This window comes from Boleophthalmus pectinirostris, unplaced genomic scaffold (assembly GCF_026225935.1).
Source record: "Boleophthalmus pectinirostris isolate CB_2022bp ecotype Guang Dong unplaced genomic scaffold, ASM2622593v1 HiC_scaffold_12, whole genome shotgun sequence".
Lineage (NCBI taxonomy): Eukaryota > Metazoa > Chordata > Actinopteri > Gobiiformes > Gobiidae > Boleophthalmus > Boleophthalmus pectinirostris.
In genome coordinates this window covers 31,378,954-31,401,736 of record NW_026571018.1, presented here as the reverse complement: position 1 = coordinate 31,401,736, position 22,783 = coordinate 31,378,954, and the positions used below count along the sequence as shown (strand labels likewise).

At 39.1% G+C, this 22,783-nt stretch overlaps 1 long non-coding RNA gene across 1 annotated transcript in view; it reads left to right on the top strand.

The window, feature by feature from the left end:
* Nucleotides 1-5,636: 5,636 nt before the first annotated feature.
* Nucleotides 5,637-22,783, top strand: part of LOC129407501 (uncharacterized) — a 42,607-nt gene continuing 25,460 nt past the window's right edge. Inside the window, exons 1-2 of the long non-coding RNA XR_008631570.1 lie at nucleotides 5,637-5,771; nucleotides 6,379-6,544. This is a non-coding gene — a long non-coding RNA (uncharacterized LOC129407501). The remainder of the gene's footprint in view (nucleotides 5,772-6,378; nucleotides 6,545-22,783) is intronic.

Sequence of the window (22,783 nt, the reverse complement as noted above, 5' to 3'; positions counted from 1 at the left end):
AGGCGCGAAGATGTGGTTCAGTTTACTTTTTTTTGTAACAATTGAAAACCCAAAAAAAATTGCAAATGCAAAAAGTGCAAGGTGCAAAAATATATGTATTTTCAACTGATTTATCTTTGAAGTTTAAGTGAGGTAGAGAATAAAGTGCCCAAAAGAGGTGGGAAAGTGCTGTAAAATTATATTATTTACTGTTCTTATGTTTTACTTAATGGTGCAGTATGAAACTTTTTGGGTAAGGGTCTGTCATATGCAAGTCTGGTGCTGGTCCACCCTCCTTCCCTCGAACCCACACTGTCTCGACCCATCCTTGTGTGACAAACATAAATCCACTTCCTATAGGTCCTACTTCTACAGTCCAAGGCCCAAAAACAGAAAAAGGACACACAATCACTATTATAACCACACACTGTGACAACTACATCTCTCAACACACAAACATCCAACCACAGAGGGAAAGAAGAACACACACGATCATTATTACTGGGGAAGGGAACCAATCCTAACACACGATGGGCCCTCAAAGTCCCGTGCACTGCCGAATGCTATGCCACTGATGGCATTTAACTTTTTATTCAGCATTTTTGTCTTAATGGGTGTTTAATCACTCAAAAATCACTTTCAAAACATGCATTCATACTTTGAAGGGTCTTCTCTCCACAGATCTGACCTGTAACTTTGCCCGGTAATGTCATCTGCTTGTCTCAATGGAGGTAGAGGTAGATAGTCTAATAAAATTTTAATTAAAGGTATTGGATTTCTGTGAAGTTTAAGCCATGTTATAAACTTTTATCTTTATTATTACTTTTTTTTTTTTATTAGTCTGACTACATCTCCAAAGCTCAAAATGCTTTGTTCCACCTTGTGATGTCATGAAGCGGGAATTTCCAAGTCAACAGCTACAATTTAACTTTAGTTCAGTAGAAATTGGTAATTCCAGAGATTATCCAGATAATTCTAGTAAAACTCTATGGAGTTTAAAAACACAGTAAAGCACTTCTGGTATTGCGTGTTTTGTGTTTGAGAGAAGAACTCAACATAAATACTCACTCCCCACTCACACACACTCATACACCAGTGTTAAGTTAAGTATCTTGCCCAAGGACACAACAACAGCATTTATCTGTGGGAGCTGGAATCGCCAATGATAGCTGCTGCTGCTGTAGTTAACGGGTGCCTTTCACTTTTTGTTCAGTAGAGTTTTTGATGAGGAAACAACATTATAACTTAGATCAGAAAATAGTGTAATATGGGCCCTTTAAAGAAAATGTCCCACACCACTAAAAAGTTACACAATGCACCTTTAACCAAAGAGAAGCTTGTTTCAGAGAAGCTTTTCCATCATTATGTCATGTCTCTTTTTTTTTCCCTTTTCCTCTCCTCCCCCCTCCTTTCGCCTGGCCCCCCGCTGTTCACTGATGGGTGTCACTCAAGGTGGAGGGCGTCCCGGGACAGTGCCAGTTCACTCGACCAGTGAACGCTTGTCTCCTTGTTCCCTTGTTTCCATGTTTCCTCCACTTGTCCCCTTCACTTCCACTGCGGCCTTTGTGACCCGCTGACCCGTGACCTGCGTGACCCCAGACAGCCCCAAAGACCTTTACTCACAAAAGTTAAAATACTATGGTACATCTTGGACATTTTATACATTTACTCATCCAAAACCTTTTTACTTTGAGATTACGTTTCGGCAAAATAATTTCAGATCATTTCTTGTTTTTTTTCTCCTAATTATTCACCACAATGAGTGAGAGCGGAGTTCACAATGATGGTAAAGTTAGTAATAACCTGCGTGTTTCCTTATTCTCTGACAATAAAACGCTTCATACTTACAGCTGGACAGTACACTGCAGATTTATTTTGACCTTAAGATAAATAGGCAGACAAACAGATAGATAGATAGATAGATAGATAATGTAAATACTTTATTGTATCCTCAGAAGGGGAAATTCAGGTCTTGCAGCTGTATCTCATGAGCACCTTTTAAAAAAAAAAATACAGCATACCATGAGGAGAGAAGGAGGGGGAAAAAAAAGAAACAACCCCCAGACCATTCTCCTGTGGGTAGCATCAAGTGGGACCAAAAAAAAAAAAAAAACACCCTTTGTGACATAAGTGCATGATCAAACACAGTACAACATGAAGACTGGACTTGCAACAGGGGAAGGGAGCGGGGGCGGAGTCACAGGCAAAAGACTATAAAATATAAAAAACACAATACAAGGTGGGCCTGGAGAGTCGCTCCACCTGGTGTCATCACAGACGGTCAATATGTGCAGGTGTCAGTGGCACTCGGGCAAAGGAGAGAGAGGAGAGAGTCTCACTGCAATGTCCTTCGAGGGGAGTTGTTGTTCCAGCAGTGGCCTTGGTGCTAGATGAGGGAGGCCGAAAGCAGAAGAGATTGGGGTTGTTTGGGTTTGGTGCAAGTAGCTGCATTTGAATTCCCACAACGACTCTTTTTGTCCATACTGATCTCTTTGTCTATTGATTTGTCTTTTTAGGGCTGTGAGCTTCTCCATGATGTTATCCATATTGCGGTTTAAAGCTGCTTATACAATATATCTGTACTGAAGCAGATGAATTTTGCTCAGATACATGGGAAAATTCAGCATTTAGTTGATTCTTATGTTTGTACCTTGCCTGGGATTCAGAATACACACTTTTTCAGTACTTTACTAAGTTGTGAGTCACTGGTGATTCTCAGATGGACATGATTGACAGGTGGATTAGCCAGTTAGGACATACATGGTCTGTCGTTATCTAAAACAAGTAAGGAAAAACTTATGACAGGAGCCCGAAAGACACTGTAGATTTTTTCAGAATCATTAATGGAAACACTAAACTCGGTTAATCAGAGGTGAGAGAAATTGTCTTTTACTTGAAAATAATACGTGACCAATGAGCTCCTTTGTTTCACATGTGTCACTGAAAACACACACACAAACAAACAAACAAAAAAATAATCTGTTTTCACAATCAATTGGGTTTAGATGCAAGAGAGGGTGTGAGAATCAGACAGTATTAAAATACAGACTGTATAAATATCTTTGTATTTTTATAGAGATTTTATATACCATTCTGGATTGGCCAGGCAATTCCAGTTTCTTCTGACCCAAACAAGTCAGAAAATCTATAGCTAAAAGTTGAGTATTATCACTTAGAAGCATGATGACTTTTGTATTACTGGTCACGTTCACTGTCCAGTTTTAAAATAACTGTGGAAAATGTCAGTTACAACTTTGTAAAAGTCGTAACTATATGCTTTTTGTGTGCGTTTGTTGTCATAGATGGCTGGTACTGCTCTTGACCCAGTATAGCTCTAAATTACAGGTCCCTAATGATCAGGAGGACTACACAAATATCACATTTAAAAAGTCAACTACAGTCTGGAAAACTTGTTCAAATAAAGTGACGCACGATTTCACCCAGAAAGTTCCATCTTTAAATTGTCTGTGGCCAAAAGAGGTTTTTACAATGGAGGTTCTGCCACTTCATTATTTCCATAGAGAGAAACAAGCTATGAAATATTCCACAGTATGGCTTTAAAAATTTCTGTCTACTTAGAGGCGAACAGGTGGTGTCTATCTATCCACCTGTCTATTAAAAATGTGTCCATAGTTTAAAATGTTTTCCAGTTACAGATACTTATCTTTTTGTGTGCCTTATACAAATAAGAAGTATTTAAAGTAAACCCTTGTGCTTGTGTCTGTTATACATTTGTAATTTATAACACTAGTGGATCATGGTGTTATCACTTGCACATTTTAAATCACATTATTTATCTAAAATGACTTAATAAAAGAAACAAATCTGCCATGTTAGAAAACTGTGGTGCTCAGTGGAAGCTGACGTCACTGTAAACGTCATCACAACAAAGAGCGGTGAAGTTGTTGGCACCTCCGATGGATAGTTGCAGGTCACGCTATCGAGCTGCAGATTTTATTTTTATTTTTTTCATTTTTACCACAATGACTATGTGACACTGCCAAACCACATGTATCACAGATGAAGAAAATAAAACTGAAGAAGTACAGAGCAGTGGGCGTGCACTGGTGGTGGTGAAAATGTGAGCTGATCAGCAAAATGCGAACAAACTATAACATGGTTAAAAGCTCTAAAAAGCCTTGAATTAAAAAAATCATAAGTCTTGACCAGTATAAAAGAATTCCTCTATATATTCCCCCACCACATCATCTGAGAGCTATCTTTAGTACCACATTTCCTGACACTCTACATTTCCAAAGAAAATGGAAAATGCTGCCGTCACGACAGAGCTGCTGTATCATGTGTCCATCTTCTGCATCAGGGTTTATTCGATTACACAGGGATTATTATAACACGGAGAAACACACGAGACTCCATTTAAACTGTGACAGAAGCTGTGAGTCAGAAAGAGAATCAAAGTTTCCAATGACATGACAACGTAGGACATCCTGACCTGTCATTATCACCACGTGGTTAGCTCATTTTGTATATTCAGCAAATTTTTTACATTACAAAGAGTATTTTTAGTATATTCAGTTAGCAAATCATCAGGGCAAAAATCTGCTGATGGAGCTGAAAACAAGGGTTGGTCGGCAATATGTGGTCTTGAAAATAAGTCATTAAAGATTGCTCAAACCCCACAAATCACTCCAAATACAACTTCAGGTTCATTTAATGGTGAGAAGAAACAACTATAACATGGTTAAAAGCTCTGAAAAGTCAGTTTTGTGGAATAGGTTTGCCTTAATCACCAAATTAAACAAAACAAACGCAAAGGACCCTATTTGTCTTTAACTCACAGCATACAGGATGTGGAATGCTTTCTGTTTAGCTATTTGTACATTTTGTTGTTACTTTTTTCTAAAGTAATCTTTACATAAAATGATCACAACAGGAATTTAATTATAGTCACAAACTACAGGACATTGATTTGATCAGCGTCAGAAACAATTACACTTTTTGTCTCTACTAATATGCAACTGTATAAGCTTAATGTGCTCTTCAGGCCTGAAATATGCGCACTGACACATGACCTATAGACCCATTAAAATGTGATGTCTTCGAAATGTTTGCAAAACGGAGGCATGTTATATAGTTATTTTTGTTTTTCAGCGCTTATAGTTTATGCAAATGAGCCATGTGGTTTTAAGTTTCGTTTCTGTCAAACGTAAACAAATGTGCGCAAAGCTGCATTAAACACATTATTAATCAATTTATATTTGAGTTCTCATCATAGGAAAAAAAAAAAAAAGCACATTCATAATACATATTCACCAAGACAGGGAGGCAACGCCGGACGAGTTACACCACGATTTGCCAATGGATCGTGGATAACTGGGCTAAGGGATTAGTCTCAAGTGTCGTCCATTTTTTTGCTTAAAGGACCCATCTCATGCAAAATAACTCTTTTCACATTGTATCTTCTGCACATAAACAAGCACAGTTTGGGTTTTGGAACATCCATTACACAATAGTTATGAAATCTTACTGATTTCTTGGAGGCAATCACAGACCAGGAACTATGAAAGGCCGGCTATTGCTCATCCCCCCGCCCGTCCTGAGAAAGCACAGGCTCCGCCCTCCAAACGTGACATAGGATCTGAGTGAGCCGCCCTTCCTCCGCCCATCTCAGGGAGGGAGGGGGAGACAGCTGTGCACCCTGATAGCGGCAGGAATAAACTTTTATTCATCATGGCGACACAGCGCATTCATCCGCATATGTTGGACCTGGAATCGGACGAGGCACACGAAGCACAAGCACCGCGTCGACATCAACTGAACATTACTGATTGGTAAAGTATTAATAAACACTAGTAGATAAACTTATTATATCGTGTACACTGCAGTGTAGAACAATTAGTTTATGCTGTCGCTTTTGTTTAGGTGTTCATGTGGGAATTGTCAGCCGATGCGAGGTGGAGGTGGGGCAGAGGAGGTGGGGCGGGCGTGAAGAGCTTTCTGCGACGTCAAACGCATCATAGGTGTATCTGCCGCGTCATCGTTGTAGCAGCTTTAGTTCGTTTGTCACGTGGGAGGGTGGCAGAAATACGCTGCTATTTGTTAAAAAAACGCAGAATCAATCTAAAAACCACTTTGGCGACATATACAAGGCCCACACATCACTCTTAGAAGGTAGAAAGCTCTGAAAAGTTGATTTTGCATGAGATGGACCCTTTAATTCGCCTTGTAATCCGGTGCACCTTATGTATGAAAATAGTTGAGAAAATTCAACATTATTGATATTGCGCTTTATAATCCGGTGCACCTTATAGTCCGAAAAATACGGTAATGGCTGTTTTAAGAGTGTTAAATCACCCACAGTATAAAAACTAAATTTAAAATTCTAGTTCTAATTCTGTTAACATTTGCATCGTATCCTTGTCCCTTGTATCCACACAGGGGTCAGTGCACAGCTCAGACTCAGCTCTCCGGCCGTGATCCAGGGCACAAAGTGTTCAGTTCCTCACCTCCCTCACAGGAAACAGACACATGACATCACCTTCTCATCTCCTGTGCCCCCCGGGACCACCACAGACAGGAGGGGACGAGAGGACGGACAGAAAAGGTACATGAATAATATGGGAACGCTACGGAGGTGTGAGGCTGAAAATAGATGTTTGATAAGTGTGACAATATGGCGGAAGGAAATATCCGACCGATGGACTGCTCTAGTTCTACACATGTGGATATCTGAAGGAAACCAGTCTTTGTTGTGACAGCGCACTGACCTTTTAGACTTTTCCTTATAAGGCTGAAACTACGAATCTCTACCAGCTGCTGCGTTCAGACCTACATATGTATTTGATCCACTTTGATACTTTGCAGCTGACGTCATCAACATTTCCTGGAGGTGTTGTGATGCTAACTGTAGGCTCTGCGCGGTCTGCTCTGTCTCTCATTTTGTTTTTTTTTTTTGTTTTTTTCGTGTTTCAGACTTTTTTGGCAGTGTTTGCGAGTGTCATAGTACTCAAGACCACTCTTGGGTCTCGAGACCAGACTCAAGATCTATTTTTTTTTACGGATTCTCATTGCAGCCCATGCGCTCGTTTGATATACATGTGCCAAAATAACTGTAAAATACAAATAAAATAAATGTCAAAAATTACAAAGATGGTCTCGATTTGGTCTTGATGGGCTGTGGTCTTGGTCTTGTCTCTGTCTCAACCCTCAGAGGTTTTGGTCTTGACCCTCTGAGCTCTTGGCCTTATCTCGGTCTCGACCCTCAGAGGTCTTGGTCTTGTCTTGGCCTTATCTCGGTCTCGACCCTCAGAGGTCTCGGTCTCGTCTCAGTCTCGACCCTCAGAGGTCTTGGTCTTGTCTCGGTCTCGTCTTGGTCTCAACCCTCAGAGGTCTTGGTCTTGTCTCGGTCTTGTCTCAGTCTCATCTCAGTCTTGACCCTCGGAGGTCTCGATCTTATCTCAGTCTCGACTCTCAAAGGTCTTGGTCTTGTCCTGGTTTCGGGACCCTGTGGTCTCAGACTGGTCTTGGTCTCGATTAGTGTGGTCTTGACTTCAACAATAGTGTTTTCTAATGTGTGCATTGTGTCACCATGGTAACTGCTGAACATTTTACCATATACGCCCCCCCAACCACACATACAATATTATAACACTAGATAACACTAAATAGTGAGTATTTACCTTTTGTACTTCATCCAGGTGTTAATTTTCACCTCTTGTCACCTTGTTTGTGTATTCTGAGCCTTTTGTATTATCATTCGAGCATGGATCAATACTTAAGGTAAAAAAGCAGAAAAGAAAATGTATTTCTTTCTTTTTGTGATAAAGTTTCAGTGGGGTGGTACCAGTCAAAGTGCCCTGTATCCAAAGGGTCATAGGTTCATATCTTGCGTAAAAGCGCATTGTGAAACTTTTCTGGTGGAGGGTCCATCAAATAGCTTTTCTCCTTTGCTTCGTATGGAATGTTTCACAGTATGGTATTAAACCTTTTTATCTTCATGGAGACAAAACCAGGCCGAGTTACAGGTCAGATCTGTGGACAGGTGACCCTGTTCGCAGTCAAAATGTTTGTTTTTCTAGGTATTTTTGAGCTATAAAACCACCTGTGAAAGAATAAATATAAGGTAGAGCTGTTTAATGTTATACTGTGGAACATTCGAAGCAGAGCAATGGCATATCCATAGAAACACGCAGGTGATGAGCCCCAGATCAAAAAGTTACAGTTAATTAGTTAGTCTTTCGACTTAAAAAGCCCCCAAAAAAAGGTTCAACACTGTGTCATTTTGGTGAATTTTACACTTCTGTACAAAAATTTTATATAATTTCACACCTACTTTTTTTAACCTGTGATTTAAAATTTCCAAACTAAATGTAAAATTTAGCTGTTCACGTTGATGTACATAGTGATCTAGGTGCAGTTTGAGAAAGGGTTGGTCACTGCAATGAGAAATAAAAGCCAGTACTGAAGAGTATATACTCGTAAGTCCTGTCAGAGCTGCCACAGTCATTCACACATCTATACGCACTGTTCTGAGTAATCCTCAAAGCCACATATAAGGTCAAGTAAGAAGTATACAAGTTCCATTCTTCTTAAAATAAAATGTCATCATTTTTGCTTCTCAAACATATCATGTGTTTTTTATTAAAGGGCCCATATTACAGTATTTTTCATCACAAACAGATCTGGAGTTGCGTTTTGTTTTAATAATATACAAATTATACACATATTTAAGCATTAAAGGTTCTTCTCTCAAACAGAAAAGACTCTGTTTCACCTTGTGATGTCACACAGGAAGTGCTCCACCATGTTTTTAAACTCCGTACGTCTTCACTAGAATCATTTGGATAATTTCAGCCCCGGAACTGCCAATTTCTTCTGAACAAAAGGTTCAGAGAAATAGATGGTGACTACCTTGGCTGACATGAAAACTACTGCTTCATGACATCATAAGGGGGAACAGAGCATTTTGAGCTTTGGAGATGCAGGTAATGAAACAAAACACAACTCCAGGTATGTTTTTTGATGACAATATTCTAGCATGGCTTAAAGCTTACAAGGGTAAATTTTGCGTACTGTGAGACCTTCAAACTAAATATTACAACCACGTGTTTTTTTATATAGTGTTTTATTACAGTAATTTATCAGTTTGCCATTATAAAATCTTCCTCATCTTATCACACACGCTTTTCGCTGACAATGCTCTGAGCACACGGGGGTCAAAGATCACAGAACAGGAACAAAATGGGTTATTTATGGGAGATAAAACAGCACAAGGTCTGAACAAACAGAACCACGGCTGAGGTCAGATCATCGGGTCAGTCATCACACACTTCTCTCATGGTTTTTACTACCTTTACTATTTATAAATGGGACTGTGTAGAGATTTTTGAATAGGGAATCTCTGTCAGTACATAGGGAAGTTAACATGCAGTACAATTCTGAATAATCCAAAGTGAAGTCAGAGGTGTATAAGTTCGTTTACAGCAAATATACAGTAATTCCAGGACTTATGCAAGAGATTTCCCATAGTCTAGAGGTAAAGACTTAAAGGTGTATTGTGTAACTTTTCTGGTGGAGTGTCCATCACCTGCTTGTTTCTATGGATATGTCATTGCTTTGTCTGGAATGTTCCATAGTATGAAATTAAACAGCTCTACCTTACATTTATACAATTACAGATGGTTGTATATAAAAAAATAAATTAAAAACAGGCATTCTGACTGTGAGTGGGGTCGCCTCTCCACAGATCTGACCTGTCACTTGATCTGGTTTTGGTCTCCATGAAGATAGAAATGTTTAATACCATACTGTGAAACATTTTAGACAAAGCAATAACATCGCCATGGAGAAAAGAATTTCATGAACCCTACAGCAGAAAAAAGTTACACAATGCATCTTTAAAAGGTCCTATATTTGCAAAATTGACTCTTGTGAGCTTTAAGACATGCTAGAATATTGTTGCCTCATCAAAAATATACCTGGAGTTGTGTTTTGTTCCATTATCTGCATCTCCAAAGCTCAAAATGCTCTGTTCCATTTTCTGATGTCATGAAGTGGTAGTTTCAAGATAAGGCCAAGGTAGTCAGCTACTTTTCACTTTTTGTTCAGTAGAAATGGGCAGTTACCTCCTCAACCTGGAGTTGTGTTTTCTTTCATTCACACATGTTTGAGTAACTCTTTATTATTAGTCTGTGCACATCTCCAAAGCTCAAAATACTCTCTTCCACCTTGTGATGTCATGCAGTGATAGTTTCCAAGTTAAAACCTACCCCTTCACCTAGTTTTCAGTAGATATTGGCAACCTTAAAATCCCATTATAAGTTTTGGATGATGAAACATGATCAGAAAAGGACGTAATCTGAGCTCTTTAAAGGAAACACTGCTGCGTGGTACTCTGGCACAGTTTGTCAACTGTACACAGTAATATTTGTCTAAAGTGGCTGAAACAGGTCCAATGACTTCCTGTTCAAAATTACCCAGTACTAGCCCTGCAGCAGGTTTTCCCTTACCATTCCAAAGGCCAATGTGTGTGTGTTAATAAACTGCTCTTTGTCCACCTTGTGCTAAAATGGAACTCTCTATCTCATGGACATGGAAAATAGTCTCTGTAACCCACTTATTTTCAGTCAAATCAACTATTCTGAGAAGAATCTGGAGCAGATTGTACTCCAAACCTACAAAATGGAAAAAAAAAAAAATCCTCAAAGGTTCACAAACAGTTAACAGAATTGTTATATTTTTAAGTCTGTCTGGACTTTTGGCCTAATTGCAAGTTCCTAAATCTAATTTTTAGTGAAACATGCCAGACTGGTGCCACCTAGTGCCTCTGCTCAATTTCATTTCTCTCCAGTGACTAGGTCAGGAATCGGATTACATTAGCCCAGACATGTCAAACTCAGGCCCGGGAGCCAAATTTGGTCTGCGATATAATTATATTTGGCCTACGAGATCATGTCAAATATATATAAGAGCTGCCCGCCGACTACAGATAGACTAAAGACACATTATTTATTTAAAATTTTGTTGTTATTTTATATTATACTTATTCTGGATTCAGTGTTTAAGTAAGACTATTATTAAACATTTATTTTAATAAGAAAAGGTTTAACATTACATATTGCAAAAAAAGCAAAAACTTGCAGATGATGAAAATTTTCAGTAAATGTTTAGTTTGGTCCACGACTTAGTCCCATTTTTTAATTTTGGTGCTCTGTGAATTTGAGTTTGACACCCCTGTACTCTAGACGGTTTGCAAGAACCCCGGAAATTGTAGACCGCGCACCGGCCGATCAGTGAAGAACTGTGAAGCCATGACGTCAAACTCAAGCGCCTGTCTGGGTCCCTTTTGAGGTACAGCACAACAGTAAACAAAGTGGTCGAGATGGATGTAGACGAAGCCATACATTCTGCGTTGGCAACGATTCCCGAGATCGAGGATTTAAATCCGGAACAAAGAGAATGTTTCGTGAATTTTATCAAGGGGAAAGATGTTATTGCCCTCCTTCCTACAGGATTCGGCGCATCGCATACATCCTGACCAAATAGCAGCGATTGTTTAAATTAAAAAAATACCCACCTACTGTCGAGCAAACAAATCCTAATGCTGCTGAGGTCAGACGGTTTCCACGAAGTGAAACCGGCTGATGAATCAGGCTAACATGGTTCAGCTTTGACATGGAACAAAGAACTTTAACACACCTTCACTAGAATCATTTGGATGATTTCCACCATGGAATTTCCAATCTCTACTGAACTAAAGGTAAAAGGAGATGTTAACTTAAAAACAACTGCTTCATGACATCACAAGTTGGAACAGAACATTTTGAGCTTTAGAGATGTAGACAGACTAATAATAAAGGATTACTCAAACATATTACAAATCCAGGTATGTTTTTGATGAGGAAACAACATTCTAACATGACTTAAAAGCTCACAAGAGTCCATTTTGTGTTGTATAGAATCTAACCAAGTCATTTTTGTCATATTTGGTCATATTACAAAGCGATGACACTCAAGAACAAAAATAACTTGACTTTCAGCTATTTTTAGTCTCGAGTGTCATCGCATTGTAACATGACCAAATATTGTGAGAATCCTTTTCCCCTCAGCTCCGGACAACACACATCTGTGACTATTTTGAGCCTCCTGCCGCTCCGTATTCACAATTTTTGACAATGACTCAACAGGAAGTGATTGAGCAGAGCCTCTGTGGGGTTAGCAGTGACACACATGTATTAGATTATTATGAATCACTCAAACACATTCAAAATAACAGTGTGCAAATATCAAAAGTAGTGAAGTAAAAGCAAAAAGTATCCACTGTAAACTGTACTTAAGTATCGATACCAGTGCTTTTTGAACCGAGACACTCCAATTTACTTCCACGGCAAACAGAAACGCAGCAAAATGAACAAACTTAGAGACTACAAGACTTGTTTTTCTCTATCTTTATCCCCAGCTGAAATAAAATAGGGCGTATCAAATATTTATGTACATTTTGAGAGATGCGTTACGTAACCGCGGGCTATTTTTAATCAGAGATCGTCGGACAAAACATCTGAAGTGTAAAAATATCTCCGGCTCACGTCACTGGGTGGAAAAGGACTCCGAAGTTCAATGGAAAATGCATCAGCTGGGGTCAGGCGTTCGAAAATGTGTTTGAATCAGACAATACAAGGAAATGACTGTTCATGCTTCTTATCTGACTGTTTGGGGTGTTGCCATGGAGACCGGCCAGTCTGTTTAGACTGAGAATGATAGTACTATGATCAGATAGCTGCTTGGTCATGGTCATATCTTAAAGGGCCCGTATTTTCTAATCTACGTTATAATGTTGTTTTCTCATCGCAAAAATACATGGAGTTGTGTTTTGTTTCATTTGCACATGTTTAACGCACAAACCCTGCATATTTAGGCTCAGTTCTTCTCTTAAACAGAAAATAAAACACTTTTTTCTACATTGTGATACCATGTGGTAATAAAGGAAGTGCTCCACTGTGTTTTTAAACTCCATACATCTTCATTTGGATGATTTCAGACTTGAAATTGCCCATCCCTGCTGAACAAAAGGTAAGTGTTATCTTGGAAAACTAAAGCTTCATGACAGCACAAAGTGGAACAGAGCATTTTAAGCTATATCAGTAATGTTGACTTTTCCCTTCTATTTTCATACATAAGGCACACCGGATTATAACGTGCATTAAGCGAAACAAAACAGATAAGTCAAACTTCATTCAACTCATTCACAGTAACTCAGCCCATGCTAGAGTGTGGATCAGGCTGAATTTTTCTGTCTGAGCCCGGCCCATTTTCGACAGAGCAGTGATTGAATCCGACCCGAGCCTGACAGGCATTAAGATATTTGTGTACGAACCCGACGAAACCTGACACAATTAAAATCATACAATTCTCATAGGCCTACTAATGACACACGTTGGATATTGTTTGTGTTCCTCTAACAGACACAGAGACACAAAATACAAACTCGGGAAATAGCAAAAATAATGAGAAGACTTTATTACTCTCCTCTCTTTAATTTAAAGTGCAGCATCCACATGATCCATAGAAATTGTCCTTTGCAAATAATGACATCCAGTCCACAAAACAGCACTGTTAATCCAGTTTGAAGTACAGTTTGAAGTTTAAAATTAACAAAAGTAGTTCATGTGTTTCTGTTTACATCCACACAGCGCATGGATCGAGGTGAAGCTGCAGATTCACAATAATGACTCTAATTCCTGTGCACTTTATGCTTTAAAAAACTTGTCTCTGGAGTATCGTACCACATTTCATAAATAATAATTACACAAAGTTTTGACTTGTGTCTAAACTAGAAGTGCAGAGCTCTGATCTTTTGAACACTTGAGAGTCTCAAAGTGAGTGGTTTTACTGTAGACAAGAAACCACTGATCCGCTGATGTGTCTGAGTTCGACCCAAGCCCGAACATAAGTTCTAAATATTTGTCAGGTTTGTCTGTCAGGTTCCGACATCCACGATCCATTGGTAGATAGTGGCGTAACTTGCCCGGCATTGCCTCTCTGTCTTGGTGAATGTGTATTAGTCCGCGAGGCTCCTGAATACAGTAGCTGTAATGCTCCAACAATCCATCAAGCGGTGCGGCTTCGTATCTTACCAAAGTCATACTAAAATATTTTGACAGATTTTTGAGCAGCATGTACCACATAACATCAGTTCGAGGTCAGTAAACACAACCATAAGGCGCAACCAGATTACGAGGCGCACTGTCGATTTTTGAGGAAATTAAAGTAAAATTAAGTGCACCTTATAGTCCGAAAAATACAGTAATTTATATCAAATGTGACCCATATGAGGTTTCTTGCCCCGGGCCCACAAATTTCTAGGCCTGCTAACACATCCACTCAGTTGCCAGTACTAGAAATACAATGGTTTATTACAAAATCAAGTCAACGTTTAGTGAGAAATGACTCAAAAGTGTCCACTTTTTTCACCTCACTCTGCCTCTTCTCTTGTCCAATCATCCGGTTTGGTCATTAGCCACGCCCGGAACTGTACCGGTCGCAGACCCCGCAGGGACCTAGCACCCTCCAGGGCCCTCTTCAGACGCCTCTCACGGGAGGGACAGTATGTCACCTCTGTTTTCAATCTAACACCAGCAGCGTCATGTGACTTTGGTCTAAAAATGTCCGCCGTTCTATTTATAGCCGAATGGATAGATGACTGCCACTCTCCTCAATGTCACCACAGCCCAATGACATAACAGCGGCCAATGTGAGCGCCCGCCCTGTGCCTATAAATACGAGTGGAATCAAATCATGCATGGGGCTATTTCTGGAGCTGGGTGTGAAAAAAAAACAAAAAAAAACAGTGACATGTGCTTTTATGTGAATGAGCTATGGCCCTGACCTACATTTCCACAGTGTCAGAGATGGACTGTGATCTGCATGCTTTGGGGCCGCTGTACAGTTTGTTCGTTTATTTAAGGACTTTAAATACATGTCTTATCTGTTTCAGTGTCATTCTTTACATTAGTGCACTGTGTAACTTTTTTTTTACTTGCTTGTTTCTATAGATATGACATTAAACATCTCTACCTTACATTTATTCAATTATACGTAGTTTTATAGCTCAAAAATAACTAGAAAATGTTAATTTGATTTGAGTAAATTTCATCACAAACCAGGAAGACGCTTGGAAACATGCGATGACAACTTCCTGCGGGCTCTCTTCGCGGTAGTAAGTCTGACAAAATCTAGGAAAAATTAGAAAATGGTCCAGTTTTCTTCATCTCCATGTCATTGTAGTGTTCCGTTATGTTTGGCTCATCAACAATTACATCATACCACACCTCAGTTTTTATCATTTCCCCACTGACACACAAGTCCGAGAGCACTGGGTACATGCGATTAGAATAGATGATGCTCCAAATTCAAGATGATTCTTCATTTTACCGCTGATCATAATTACTTCATTGGGTTTGATCACAGTCAGTCGGCGAGCCCAGTGTCAGTAACTACATCGAAAGTCGTCATTGCGTCTTTCCAAACATCGTAAGCGTGAATAGAGCCTGTTATCTACAAATGGAACAACTTTTTTGTAGCTGAAATAGGAAAATGCCCCTAGTTACACTGAAGATAAGAAAAACAACAACTGTTAAGCTTACTTAAAATAAGGAACTAAATCATGTGTTGTTTGAAATAAGAAAGAAATACTTATTACATTGGTAGGTTATTTTACTTGTGCAGTGAAATCTACTCAAATCTAGTTAAATCTTAATTTGAGTAATCTGAAATTAGTTACTTATGACTTTTTGCAGTGTTGGAGGACTTGAGAATTCAAGTTTACCATATCGCATTTTGTGAGGTTGTTCACATTTCCAGTTAAATGTGACTTGTATGTGATCTCCAGTGTGTTAAATGCCCCAAAAGTGTCCCACATGTGCATTGGAGGACACGACAACGTCACACACAGCGAGCGTTCTCAGTGTTTACGGAAGTCGTCCAAACATGGATGCAAGCATTGAACACCTGTCCATTTTAATGTTTCTGTTGTACCAGAGCCTAAACATGAACAAATTTGTTTTAAGGAGGAGACTGAGAAGGAGAAGGATGAGCTTTTTGGCCATGGGGTTTTGTGGGGCAGTGGCAAAAACATCTGTAGCAAGGAACGTGTGGGTGCGGATTTGCGGCCAAGAGTGGTGGGACTGAGTTCATACACAATTTACGTGTGACGAAAAGAACATTTGTGTACATTTGTGAGCGCCTACTTGTACCACTGGGGGAAGAATCGTGTCTTCGGTTTGTTGATGACGTGTAGGTGGGATGAATGCGCCCTGACTGTTTACACATAGCCGGGTATGTTGAGAAACATACCTCCCTCCGTTTTCCAAAATAACATCATGCACGTACCATCGTTTTCAAAAAGTTTTCGTTTACATCAATCCAGATAAATACGCCATCGAGCGCCATCATAACTACACCAAGCCTCTGGGCGGCACCTGGATTAGATTCAAACCTGTAGCATTTATTTCATTACAGTTGTAAGTATTACTCAGAAATACCTTGAAAAACTTGCATTACTGAGCGGGCTTGCCTCTCCACAGATCTGTTAAAGAACCTCCGAGCCTCATTTGTCTCTGGTCATGGATATGATTCATCAGCTGTGTGAACTGTAGTTTTCCAGGATCTCCACTCTATCCAGAGTTTTTAGAAACATTCCTTTCGTAGAAGGGAGTTTGCTGTTTGTGTGTAAAAGATGGGTACAAACGAAGGGAAATGTCTCTTGTCTTGTCTTTTAAAAATACCCGTGTACGTGTAAACGAGGCCTGAAGTCACATGTCAAAGTAGAAAAGCACTCAGAGAGCGCAGACCTCCATCAAGGACTACCCCCATTTTTTATATAAATTGCGATAAAATCAGTCTTCTGGATCAGATCCAGATCAGCCTTTGGAATATGAAAGAGGATCCCATTGTCCATCCCTGAGTCAAATTTCATGGGGTTTGGTCAATAATTAACCAAGATATTGAGAAACAAAATTTTTGGCCCCATTTACCACAATGTTAACTAAAATTTCAAAGTGATCCAGAATCCAGGATTTCTTCCGGATCACCCCCAAAATGACAACAAATCCTGAAAATTTCATCAAAATCCGTCAATAAATTTTTGAGTTATGTTGTTAACAGACAAACAAACAAACAAACAAACAAACGCCGGCAAAAACATAACCTCCTTGGCAGAGGTAAAGATTGGATATGTATGGGTTTTAGGAGCACATATCCAAGTGTCCTGGGTCGCATTTGAAAAAATCTGATCTGTGTCATTCAGACTGTCATTAAAAGATCAGATAGAGGTCGCACAGGAGCGAAAAAATTGGATTTGGATCACTTCAGACTGTCTAAGTCTTTTAACAAAATTACATCAACCAATAACTCCTTTTTCACAGTCATGACCAACTGTGACTCCTTTGACTCTGACCTCTCCTCACACGCACATCTTCAGAGGGCCATAACTCCTGTATTGTCCCATTCTCGTCCCCTGAAGCCCGCCCCACACCGGAGAGAGGGGGAGAGATGGAGGGATAGAGAGGGAGGGGGGGCATTATTCCAGCTCCTGCCCGCTCCGCTTTGTGACCAGCTCGGGCTTTGAATGCGAGCGATCAGCCAACCATAACAATCCATAATAGCTTTTCTGCCTCATCCACAAGTCTAGAAGCGCGTGCCTCCGGTTTGGGCTATCCCGAGTCCGCCCCTCCTCCTCCTGTGTGTGTGTGTATGCGTGTGTGTGTGTGTGTGTGTGTGTGTGTGTGTGCACGTGCAGCGGAGGTTGTGGTATGTCTCTGATCTGTGTTTGTGTAGAGATCTCGGGGCCAGTGGCTGTGAATGTGAAAGCGGAAGAGGAGCCTCCATTGAAAAGGAGTGGAGTCAGCCAGTGCACCAGGGGCCCGCAGGAGCCTGTCTGATCACGCAACACAGCCAGGGGAGGGGGGAGGCGGCAGGGGAGGGGGCGCAGGGAGGAGAGTGGAACAGCCAACTGAACACAAGAGACATGAAAGATATACAGTACTAGAGTAACAAAGGCAAAGTACTGTGTTTAAGTAAAGTACAGATTCCTAAAATTAATACTTAAAGATGCATTATGTGACTTTTTTAGTTAGGGGGGCCTGTCGTCTGCTTGTTTCTATGGAGATGTCATTGCTCTGTCTGGAATGTTCCACATTATGACTTTAAACAGCTCTACTTTACATTTATTTAATTACAGATGGTTTTATAGCTCAAAAATACCTAGAAAAACATTCATTCTGATGGTGAGCGGGGTCGCCTCTCCACAGATCTGACCTGTCTAGTTTGGTCTACATGGAGATAGAAAGGTTTAATGCCATACTGTGAAACATTCCAGACAAAGCAATAACATCTCCATGGAGAAAAGCAGCTTTAAGTACATTTTAGAGTGGTTACTTTTTACTTTTACTTCACTACATTTTTGGACAGGACTGAAAAGTAAAAGTATTTTTCGTGATTGTGTGAGACCTGCTGAAAAGGCTGGAACGAGCAAACAAAAATACACAAATAAAAACATCTTTTCAGCTATTTCTGTTGAATAAATTTCAGTGCAAATCTTTATTAAAACCACTACATTTGAAGCTTTATTAGATCTCAAAATTCACATGAAAAAATCTACTAAATCATAAGGAAAAGTATTAAAGTACTGATCTGTACTTTACTAAACTTTGTACTTTCACTTCACTACATTTGAAAGTAGGTGTCTGTACTTTCTACTCCACTACATCTTTGAACAGGACTGAAAAGTAAGTATTTATTTAAGTAAATAAGTGTTTTTCATGATTGTGTGAGGCTGAGAGTTTTATTTTTAACACATTAGTAGTCTGAGCAAAGAAAAATATACAATAAAAAGAGCTTCTCAGTTGTCTCTGTTGAACAAATTTCAGTGCAAATATTTATCAAAGTCACTACATTTGAAGCTTTATTAGATCTCAAAATGTGTGCAAAATCTGTAATCTGTAATGTAATGTAATCTGTTTGATCAATGACTAAACCTCTTAACTTGTATTGTTGCAACAGCAAAAAAAAATAATTAATTAATTAATTAATTAATTAATTGTATTTATTTTAGCTGCCTGTTTAGCTGTTGTATTAAACAGTGGTGGAAGAAGTACACAGTTTTGTTACTTAAGTAAAAGTACTGATACTGGAGCAAAAAAAAAAAAAAAAAAAAAGCTCAAGTAAAAGTATCACATGAAAAAAATCTACTTAAGTAAAAGTACAGATACTAGAGCAAAAAATAAATAAATAAAAATAACCCTCAAGTCAAAGTAAAAGTATCACATGAAAAAATCTATTTAAGTAAAAGTACAAATACTGGAGCAAAAAAACAAAACAAAACCTCAAGTCAAAGTAAATGTATCACATTAAAAAATATACTTAAGTAAAAGTACAGATACTAGAGCAAAAAAAAAAAAAAAAAACTAACCCTCAAGTCAAAGTAAAAGTATCACATGAAAAAAATCTACTTAAGTAAAAGTACAAATACTGGAGCAAAAAAAAAAAAAAAAAACTTAAGTAGACTTTTTCATGTGATACTTTTAAGTTAAAGTATTAAAGTACCTGCTTATAAATGTACTTAAAGAGGAAAAAGTTAAAGTATTTTGCACAGATTTTGAAACTTAATAAAGCTTCAAATGCAGTGATTTTTGATAAAGATTTAATATTTTTCAACCAGCCTTTTCAGAAAGTCTCAAACTATAATAAAAATACTTTTACTTTTCAGTCGTGTTCAAAAATATAGTGGGGTAGAAAGTACAGATACTTGCTGTCTAATGTAGTGAGGTAAAAGTGCAAAGTATCCACGTTCAAATCTACTCAAGTAATGTAGAGACACCCAGCATTTTTACTCAAGTACAGGACTTTACTACTTTTACTATGTTACGTTGCACCATGGTATTAAACATTATTGTCCTACAGAAAGCTGTGATGTCATGTGAAACCCTGCAATTGCCCCTGTTCCCCCGTGTACTGAACGCCTCTTTAAGCATCCTCTGTGTTTAAACTTCTAAATGTCTCCTTCTCCCCCTCCTCTCCTCTGACCGCTCCCCAGGGACCCACATCATCCATTTGAGACCGGAAAGGACCCAAATTATGGAGTACAAAGCACGGGGACAAAATCAGCATCACGGGCTGTGCTGGATCAGAGCAGAGGTTTGAGACAGAGGACACACGGAAGGGAGGAAAGGAGAAATCAAGTAGCCATCCGGTGATCGTTTTACAGGCAGAGGAAGTGAGCCTGCAGAGGGGAAGGAGCCAGGCAAATGACTGAGTAAGAGCTAAGTGGGTGGTAGTGCTGCTCTAATACGCACTGGCCTTCATCACAAATACACAGGTACAGAGAGTGAGGGGGAAGCTTATATTATGGTAAATACATGTGTTTAAAGGGCCATTTTACACTGTTTCTGATCTGTTTTAGAATGTTTCCTCATCACAAACATGCCCGGAGTTGTGTTGTGTTTCATTCGCACATGTTTAACACAAAACTCTGCATATTTAGGCTGATTCTTCTCTCAAACTGAAAAACACTCTGTTACGCTTAGTGATGTCATGTGTAATACAGGAAGTGCTCCACTGTGTTTTGAACTCCATATGTCGTCACTAGAATCATTTGGATGATTTCAGACCTGGAATTTCCAATCTCTGCGAAACAAAAAGTAAAAGGAAAACTGCTGTTTCATGACATCACAAGGTGGAAGAGAGCATTTTGAGCTTTGGAGATGTAGACAACTGACTAATAATAGACTAAAGGACTAGTCAAATATGTGTGAATGAAACAAAACACAACTCCAGGTATGTTTTATTCTCTCCAGCGACTAGGTCAGGAATCAGAATACACTAGACAGTTTGCAAGAACCCGGAAGTTGTAGCCCACGCACTGGCCAATCAGCGAAGAGCTGTGAAGCCACGACGTCAAACTCAAGTGTCTGTCTGGGTCCATTTTGTGGTACAACACAACAGTAAACAAAGCGGTCGAGATGGATGTAGACGAAGATATACATTCTGTATTGGTAACGATTCCCGAGATCAAGGATTTAAAGCCGGAACAAAGAGAATGTTTTGTGAATTTTATCAAGGGGAAAGACATTATTGCCCTTCTTCGGACGAGATTTGGCGCAATACATGCATCATGACCAAACAGCAGCGACTGGTTAAATAAAAAAAGTATCCGCCTACAGTCGAGCGAAAGAATCCTAATGCTGTGAGGTCAGACGGTTTTCACAAAATGAAACCGGCTGATGAATCAGGCTAGTGGGCATATGCCGGTGGTGATGAAATCAATCAATCAATATGGCTTCTTGAAAATAAGTAATCAAAGATTGGTTATACATGCACAAATCACTTCAAATATAACTTCAAGAGAGTAAATGAGTTATAACATGTATAAAAGCTCTGAAAAGTAAATTTTGCAGAATAGGTCTGCAACAGATGTGACTAAACCAATGTGATCTGCCGTAATGTACCACCCATCCTTATTATTATAAGGCATGTCTATGGAAGATAATTTGTTTCATCAGATTTTCAATTTTAAACACCGTTGAATTTTTCACTTCGAATTTTTTTACTCTGAAAAAACATGCTATTAACTTTAGCTCTAACTCACTTTCTGTTGAGAGACTGTTGTTCCTCTCTCTGTAACCGCTGCTGTCAGGGAAATTGTTTTGGTCTAAAAGTCACTCGACATGACATGTACGGAAGATCATTTGTTCCATTAGATTTAAAATTTTAACTACAGCTGAATTTCCCATTTTGAACTTTTTTACTCGGAAAAAAGATGTTTGAATTATTTTTATTCTGAATTTACTTGCTGAAATTTTAAGTGTATATTTTGAAAGTGTTTAAAATTCAATATTTTAAAAAATCACCTTTTAAATATTCACCACAAATATTTTCAAGCCCACAAATTCAGCAGTCAAAATTCAGAGTGTGAAATTCGCAAAGAAAAAAAATTCACAGCAAAGAGCTAAGATGCCAAGGCGGAAGCGATCGATCCACATTGATCCGATCTAACTTAGTAACAAGCAGGAAATGGTGCAGTGAACCAGTCTGATTGGTCAGAATTCACCTTATCAAAACCTCATCTTTTATTTGTTAAGTGTAAACTCCGCCCACAGATGACAGCAGCCAATAGGAAACAGCCTCTGTCCTCCTCACTCACACAGGATCGATTGCTTCTGCCTTGGCATCTTGGATCTTTGTTCGACTGTTGAATTTGAAGGCTTGAATATATTTGTGCTGAATATTTAAAAGGTGACATTTTTATTTAGAATTTGAAACATATCAAAAATGTACACTTACAATATAAGCAACTAAAATTCAGAATAAAAATAATTCAAACATCAAAATGAGAAATTCGGCTGTAGTTAAAATTTTAAATCTAATGGAACAAATGATCTTCCGTACATGTCATGTCGAGTGACTTTTAGACCAAAACAATTTCCCTGACAGCAGCGGTTACAGAGAGAGGAACAACAGTCTCTCAACAGAAAGTGAGTTAGAGCTAAAGTTAATAGAGCCAGAAGCGCACTCATACTCACTCCTATTTAGAACGCGGCGGACAGTGGGTTAGCTATGTCCATTTTTTACAGTCCATGAGGTATTCCCAGCTGCCTCCAGTCCCAATACTCAACACACACAATTATGCTTAGCTTCTGAGCTCGGACACGAAGGTATATGGTGTGGTCAGTATTTACTAATGCAGTTTTAACCTGTCTGACCTCCACGATTCAGCTTTAACTTAGGCTACGTTCAGACTGCAGGGCTTAATGCTCAATTCCGATTTTTTTGTGAAATCCGATGTTTTTGC